The 7,912-nt window shown below is 46.2% G+C and overlaps 1 pseudogene; it reads left to right on the forward strand.

Annotated features, from left to right (window-relative positions):
* Nucleotides 1–6,458, forward strand: part of LOC110307665 — an 8,515-nt pseudogene extending 2,057 nt beyond the window's left edge.
* The last annotated feature ends 1,454 nt before the right edge of the window (nucleotides 6,459–7,912 follow it).

Consider the following 7,912-nt stretch of genomic DNA (forward strand, 5'->3'; position numbering starts at 1 on the left):
CTATTCTCTGGCTGAGTCTCCCGTGTTTCTCCTAGTCTTGTGGTGGTGTCCTCACATTCTCCCAGCTCTGAGCTGAAGGGAGTTCAGATGGCGACCAACTGTCTCTACCTCACATATCACCCTTCTGTTTTGAAGCTCCATGGCTCCTCACAAGGCAGGGGCTCTAAGGNTACTCCTGTGGGAGTCCAACAGTAACTGTGACTCTTCCCCTTCACTTCCTTTCCACCATCAGGCAAGAAGAGTCGTTGTCTGCTCTGAGGAAATGGGGGAAATCATTCTAGACCAAGTTTACGCATGCCTGTCTGTCAGCCCTGAGGGTTGATGGGTTCTTGGGGCTCAGAAAGCAACTTAAGAGCAATGACATGCATTTCCAAAGTCTATCTTGAACCCCAACACTTCAGGTATACATCTGTCTTTTTTTCTACATCCCTTACCCCAAGAAGCCTACTCCAAGGTTCCTATGTGAGAGTTGGGACAGGAGGTAAAATGAGACGCAAGAAGGCATTCTAGTGAGCTCCATNGTCCTGGCAAATTCTGCCATGACAGAATGGCAGAGTAGCANTTTGTGACAGTAGAGCGGTGTGTATGGCTAACAGTCAGAGTTTGGGAAGTTCAAGATCAAAGAGCCACATCTAAGGAAGGCTGCTTTCTTACATCAGAGTATGGTAGAGTCNCGGGAACATAAGAAAAAGAACCAGAGGAGCCAAGCTCAAGTGTTAACGCATGCTATGAAATAAGNTTCCTACTCCCACAGAAGAGATAGTAATCCACACAGCGAGGTGAGCACCCAACAACTTCATAAGGTCACCACTCAGCAGCACTAAGTTCCCAACCATCTTAGTTAGGATTATCGATACTGTGAAACACCATGACCAAAACAAGTTGGGGAAGAAAGGGTTTATTTGGCTTACATTTCCACATCGTGGTTCATCATGAAAGGAACTCAGGACAGGAACTCGAACAGGGCAAGAACCTAGAGGCAGGAACTTAGTCAGAGGCCACAGAGGAATGCTGCTTACTGGCTGGCTCAGCCTGCTTTCTTACAGAACTCAGGACCACCATCCCAGGGATAGCACTGCTCATAACAGGCTTGGCCTTCCCCCATTGATAACTAATTAGGAAAATGCCTTACCTACAGCCTGATCTTATGTAGGCATTTTCTTAGTATCAGCTTCCTCCTCACTAATGGCTCTAGATGGCATCAAGTTGACATAAAACTAGCCAGCACGCCATCACATGNGCCACATTCAAACCACAGCAGNGAGATCCATAGATGGGCACCAACTTTATGCCATTCTTTCAGCATCTGTTTCCAGCTGGGCAATGCCCCAGGAACCACGTTGTGAGTCTCTGGTAGGGAAAGTTCAATTTTCTAAAAATTAGCTATTTTGCCTTTGAGTGAAAAAAAAACCCTCAATTTCTGCAAATAACATACTATATTGCCAAAGCAGAGGAAAAAAAAATAGGACTGTAAGTCAGAAAGTGTTTTGACTTTTGATAATTTATAAGGTTTAAAGAACTAGCCCATTTGTCAAAAATGAATGATGCGTTAATTTCCAGCCTGGTTGAGCTCCTGTAGAAGACGAAAGGGCTGGTTCTAATAGTGTTCNCCATGTGTATTGACAGCTTAAGATAAAAGTATGAATTTCAAATGGGGCAGAACATGGGAAAGAAAAGATGAACAAGCGGGAAAGAGAATCAGGTAGCGATTGTGTTGCTGTGTATGTGCACACACAAGCGNGCACACACGTGCATCAATGAAGTACAGACATACCCACCAGCACTTCAGCAAAAGGCACCCCTCCATGCCAGGAAGTCTGCTGTTTTCAACAGACATGATTTTTGTGGTAGGAAAAAGAATGTGTCCCTAAAATGCCCATGTCCCAATCCTGGAGTCCTGTGAACTTGTTACTTTACAACAGTGATCCTCAACCTATGGGTTGTACTCATGGGGGGTGGGGGGAAGGTCATGGGTCAGATATTTACATTACAATTCATAACAATTGCAAAATTGAAGTAGTGTTGAAATAACTTTATGGTTGGGGGTCACCACAACACAAGGAACTGTATTAAAGGGTCACGGTGTTAGGAAAGTTGAGAACCACTGCCTTACAAGGTAGGATAAATTTTGCCGGTGTGACTCAGTTAATGATTGTGNGATGGAATAGCAATGGACCAGTGATAGACCTGGGGTGTCATGCATGCTAGGCAAGCTTTCTACTGGCTAAGCTCCTCCCCAGCCCTAAAGGACAAGTCTGCAGTTACGTGACTTAGAGAGTCTTTTTAGCCAGGGGTACAGGCTGATGGTGCAGATAGGAGTTGACAGGCTCCTCATTATCTTTCTAGTGTAGAAAACCAGAGTTTGCACATGCCCCTTTACACATGTGCATGCACGTCTTTGTACATGACTGTATATGCATATGTGGTGGAAGGTTCAATGTCTCCAACCCAATAAAAGAGGTCAGATCAATAATAATGAGACCAAAAACATGCAGGAGACACATGGCTGAGTTCTGAAGCCTGGAGGAGGCCAACTGCCCGTGCAATCTCTTCATTTCAAAAGCATGTCTTTTGCCATATCCACAGATACAATCCCCCACCTGCGGACAGATATGTGCCCTCTTACTTGACCCCTCTACATCCTTCTAGGCTTGTTCTCTAGCTAACACAGGGTGAGNGTCACCTGGCCACACATGGGACCTCTGAATGGAAGATTTTGTAATCAATTAAAAAAAACTCGACCTGAATACGCATTTGACTTTTCCTTATGTTTAATTAAGTCTAATTAAACAATGCTGACATCTTCCTGGCACCTGTGGTGCAATTACGTTAAATATTTAATGCCTGTGAAGGATTAGGCTGCGCTCCTAATCTATAGCTGCAATCTGTTTCCTCTCTGGAGTGCTTTTAATTTAGTTCTGTCTTCATAGGATGAGTTACATTTCAAAGGAAATTGTTAAGGACCCAGGCACTGGACAAGCAGATCTGTGCTCAAGGATTGGAAGGTTGAGCTGCCAAGCCAGCGTTGCTCATATGCGGGTCCACACCCAGGTGTGTGTTCCCGGAAAGGCCAAAACATCAAGAAGCCATCAGAAACATTTACAAGTTCATTCAATGTCACATGATACGTGGTATGGGTGAGAAATGACCCCCACACACACGGTCTTAGGCATATGAATTCTTGGTGGTACTGTTTAGGGAGGTAGGTTTAAGGTTTACTTGCTGGAGGAAGTATGTCACTGAAGGTGCAATCAGAAACCATAAGCCACTTCTGCTTCACTCTATCTTTGCTCCTGCTGCCATGATAGACCCTTTCTCCACCATGATAGACCCTTACGCCTCTGGAACCATAAACCCAAATAAACTCTGCCTTATAGAGTCCTTTAGGTCATGGTGTTGGCCTCTGTAAGTTCCTTTAGGCCATGGTGTTTTATCACAGCAACAGATAAGTAACTGCGACACTTGGAAAATAGCTGGCACTTCTTTGCAGCTCTCGGGCCATTTCACCCAAAGAACTGTCCACTGCAAAAGTGATAGTGATGATGATGATGATGATGACGACGACAAGACGACGGCGATGATAACATTGACGATGACTAAGATGATGACGACGACGATGATGATGGTGATGCTGACTATGACAATGACTACATTGACAACAATGACTATGATGACGATGATGGTAAGGATTATGATGATGATGGCATTGACAATGATGACTACAATGATGATGATGACAATGACGATGATAATGACAATAACAATGNTGCTGATAACAACATCAATAATTTAAAAAATACATTTGTAGGTCTCTACCCACTCCTGTCCCCTACCTGGCCATGCTCCTGCCAGAGAAGTGAGACCAGGTGACAGAGCTGAACACCAGCTTTAAAGCACTCATTCCAAAGAAACGGCCATGGTTAAGGATGTTGGTAGCACATGTTGCTCCNCCTGTGGAGGACAATATGATCATTGCTCTTATGGGCAGGAAAGACTTCTCACAGAAGAGATTCCAAGTGTTCTCCACACAGGTAGCAACTGGTACAAAGCCTGGGAACCTGGGGCTTTGCTTGGCTTCTCTAACAATATTTTAAATGAATTCAGTAATAAAAGACACGTTCAGGCGTCTTTGCCAGTTAGATCCTCTCTGTTTCTAGGTAACTGTCCAGGTCTTTTTTTTTCCAATCTATTTAGATTTACTTACTATATGTGTAGGTGTTGCCTGAGTGTATGCATGTCCACCAGGTCTGTACAGTACCATGGTTGTCAGAAAAGATCGTTAGATTCCTTGAAACTGGAGTTATAGATGGTTATAAGCCACCATGTATGTACAGGGAGCCAACCCTAGGTCCTCTGCAATAGTAGCCAGTGCTCTGACCACTGATCCACCTCTCTAGCCCCAGTTCCTAGGTCTTTAAAGCTCTTCCCTCCTTAGTGGAGTCTCTCCAATGCTTCCTACCTAGAAACTGGAACAGAACACCCAGGCATCCCTTTTCTGANGTTATTATGTGAAAGTCTAAAAACAAAAATTGTCACAGTAAGCACAGGTTTGGTGCTGGNTCCCTTGTCTTCTGCTTTCATATTTGGGGATAGAGGCCAAAATGGACTCCACTCCTTAAGGTTAAGGTCCAACTCCCTGGAAGAGATTCCAGATCAGTCAAGAAAAATGATGGTTGCAGCCGCATCAAGACCCATCCAGGGTTGAAAGGCAAGGCAGGCTGAGGTAGAGGGCCAGACACATGGGCAGAATANGATGCATGCTTCATCCATAGCTCGGGGTCATTACCTAGAGGGAGGAAGAAACACACAGGTCAGAGATCCGCAGGGCAAGCAAATGCAGCTCCCAAGGAGTCAGGTACAATTGCTGGGAGAAATGCACCCCAAATGTTAGCCATGAGGATTGGCGGGCAGCTGCTCCTCCCCACCTGTTGAGGAGGCCGAACGTGCATCTGCAGGATCTCAGCCTGGTGTTCCGAAGTAACTTTCCACTTATGTAAAATTAATAGGGAATTCATTATGAAATCCATGTGACTCCTTATTAAACGCTTCCTGTCACTGNAAACAGAAGGTGGAGGCTCCTTAAGCTGGGGTTTTGTTGCCCTCTAGTGAGAGAGGTCAGCATTATATATGCAAAATTATCTTTGCCAATGCATAATTAATGCTAGGTGAGGGGGGGGGGGAGAGAAGGATGCCCCAGCTGGCTGGTGAGGGTGTGTACATACATGCTCAAGAGTATCCCAGTTTCTCCCTCTCCCAGCCCATCCCCCAGCTCCACTCAGGTAACATATGGAAGACACCCCTTGCTCCCGTCACTTCCGTTCCTTGGCAGGGAAGTTTAGTTTTATATGGCTATCAACAGGCAAAGATCCAAGCATAAGGAGTAAATCAACAGAGCTGATCCGAGACACAGAGCCTTAATGCATAAGTATATATTTAATGTGTCTGCCGAAAGAATGTCTAATTACCCTGTCATTGAACAAAGCGTATGTTCAGCCGTGATAAATTACGCCATCTTTTACTTCTGCAAAACATACTGAGACTCCTCAGAGCCGCAGAGAGATCTCTGTCCCATCTTCTCAGCAGGACTAGTGGTGCCTAGACCAAAGCAGGAGCAGGGAGGAGAGAGAGCTGTAGACAGCCCAAACCCTGGCTTTCAGCCTCCCAGTGATCGATCACGTGGGCAAGCATCAAGCCATCTCCGAGTGGCCAGTCTGCTTCAGTGTGGGCTGCATCACTCTCTGTTGTCAGCGGCTTCCCAGAATCTATCATCTGCTATTCTGAACCATCCACGAGAGGAGGCTGCATTCCAGCCTTCGGAGAAGCCAATGGCGCTTCCAGAAAAGGCAAAGGGAATCCCCAACACGGCACCCCATGATCTCTCCAGTGCAAGCTCAGGCTGACATCTTCCCAAGACTTAGTCATAGTTGTGCCTCTGACTCCAGCAGGTGATCAGATTCAGTCACCATCAGGGATGGGGGTCCCTGGGGATTGAACAATCCTAAATGGAATTGCAGAGAGCCAGTTAGTATCCCTCTTGGCTGCATAAAGACACTAGCTTTGGAAGGTGCTAGGAATGTGGTCCAGCCTGTCATGAAGGCATGAGGTTGACCTAGAGGTCAGCACTGCAGAGGATTGATGTCCAGTGCATGCTGAGGATGCTGGGTGCACCATCTCCGGTGCAGTCATCCAACCCGACCATCTCAGTAGGCAGGGGGTCTCCTACTCATGCCTGTCTCTGTCCCCCTCCATCTTCCCTGATGCTTCTTCCCCTAGTCACCTTATACCTTCTCCCTTAGACACTTGCCATCATGGCTTTCCACAAGGCCAACACCAGAATTGGTCATCTCCATCATGCAATGGCAGAGTGGAAGCTGTGTCTGCCCCGTAACTTGGGCAGCACCCTGTCCTTCGACAGGAAGAGTGAACACAAGTCTGCCCCACCGTGGATCCTTTCCTGAGAGGATGCTCAGAGCAGCAGTCGGCCGCCTCGTTGGCAACTGTATTTCTTATTTCTTTGATTATGTTTGAAATAGCACTTTTATTTACCGACGCGGAAAAAAAGGCTTTTCTGTGATGCCTCCATCGTGTATAAAATATATAGCTAGTAACACCAGCCCGTTTATTTGCTTTACTGGATTGAGATCTATAGATGGAAGGGCAAATGAAAAATAAAGATAAAAATCTATTTCTGATACCAGATTGGCTCTAAAATGTCAAAGTTTTCTTTATTACTTTAGTAGCTATGTATCNTTATTTATCTTTCTTGGTTTGTTTTCAAAGGCTCACAGGCTGGCTGGATGCTGTTTCCATGTGTGCCCTGGGCTTTCTTTGCTGCTGTTGGTCTTTTATAGAAGTTGGAGGAAGCTCTGGATTCCAGACATGACATGGCCATTGTCATCTTGAAATCTTGAAGCGCTATTGTGAGACCCTCAGAAGATGAGACCCTCACAAGGCCAGGCCTGTTAACATGGCTCCACAGTGAGAATGGATTCATCAGACCCTCAGCTGGAGGTTCAACCCACTCCCTGCTCCTGCATGTGCTCATGGAAGGTACTAGAGTNTAAGAGAGAGCTGGAATTCTACTGGGATTTCAGTCACAGTCATAACACTTTTGTGACTTATCACCTCCATGGGGTGGCTTTGGGGTAACTCATGCTCCTAAATGTGACCCCCCAATAAATTAAGGGGTTCACCAGCCTAGACTCAGGTAGAATCATGTCTTTATTCTGCTGTCGCTTTCATCGTCTGAGGTGGATACAAATAGGTTCCCCAGGAAAAATATCAGAACAGCCTCCTAAGACAATGAGAAAGGGACCAGAAATCCCAGCGAAGACAAGCACAGGCCAGCCTGGAAGTCAACCCAGGCACGCTGACCCACCACACTTTAACTATTATCGAGAACTCTCTGGGCACTCCCATCATTTACAGTAGCAAGCCATCCATGGACAACACTAAAGCCAAGATTTTGGAGGATCAGTTAGAGCCTTGGGTGGGACAGAATCCAGTGGCCCCAGTAGATCCCTGCAGGCATTGTGAAGTGGAAGCAATAGGCTACTCAAGGCTCTTCTGCTCCTGGAACAAATACACCTGCAGAATATGGCTCTGCAGAGAAGGTTGTTGTTGCCTGAGCAACAGGTGGGTGGAGGAGATGGAGAGCNGGATGCCTCACTGGTCATGACAGATGACCGGATCTTCTAAGAGATGCTCAGAGATGGTGCCTCTCCTCCTTATAACCCTGTCTCCAGCTTCAGGATTGGAGGAGACTGGGGGAAAGAACTGTCTCCAGAGTCTTCAAATACAGAGGCAGTGTTAAACTATGCTAGTTTCTGGGACCTCCAGGGTGGTCGCACAGACTGTGCTGAGATCTGCTGCCTTGAAGAGTTCCCTGTTCATTAATCTTGTTTCCCACAGG

This window comes from Mus caroli, chromosome 2 (assembly GCF_900094665.2).
Source record: "Mus caroli chromosome 2, CAROLI_EIJ_v1.1, whole genome shotgun sequence".
In the NCBI taxonomy this organism is placed as follows: domain Eukaryota; kingdom Metazoa; phylum Chordata; class Mammalia; order Rodentia; family Muridae; genus Mus; species Mus caroli.